This window comes from Morone saxatilis, unplaced genomic scaffold (genome assembly GCF_004916995.1).
Source record: "Morone saxatilis isolate NCDOM2014 unplaced genomic scaffold, NCSU_SB_2.0 Contig11, whole genome shotgun sequence".
Taxonomy (NCBI): Eukaryota; Metazoa; Chordata; class Actinopteri; family Moronidae; genus Morone; species Morone saxatilis.
The window spans coordinates 17907769-17907989 of record NW_023339663.1 but is presented as its reverse complement, the minus strand read 5'-3'; the positions used below and the strand labels follow the sequence as shown (position 1 = coordinate 17907989).

General features: G+C 50.7%; 1 protein-coding gene across 1 annotated transcript in view; it reads right to left on the bottom strand.

The window, feature by feature from the left end:
* Positions 1–8: 8 nt before the first annotated feature.
* Positions 9–221, bottom strand: part of vps26a (VPS26, retromer complex component A) — a gene marked incomplete at its 5' end in the record, with an annotated part of 4555 nt that continues 4342 nt past the window's right edge. The window contains 1 exon segment of the mRNA XM_035682564.1: positions 9–221.

The window sequence follows — 221 nt, the reverse complement described above, 5'->3', positions numbered from 1 at the left end:
TTTAAAAAGGGGGGGGGGGGGGGGGGGGATGCCACGGACAGTCCAGGATCAGCGCGGCCCAAATATGCAAACAAAAGAAGCTCCTGTTGCAGAAGAAGAAAGGGATAAATGGTGTGGCGGTCGTCTGTAGCCAACTCCTCTTTTCCGTCTTTGCTCCTGTTTTATAATGCATTAAGCAAACCGAGACTGTATGGCTTCACTTGTGTGTGCATGTGTGTGTG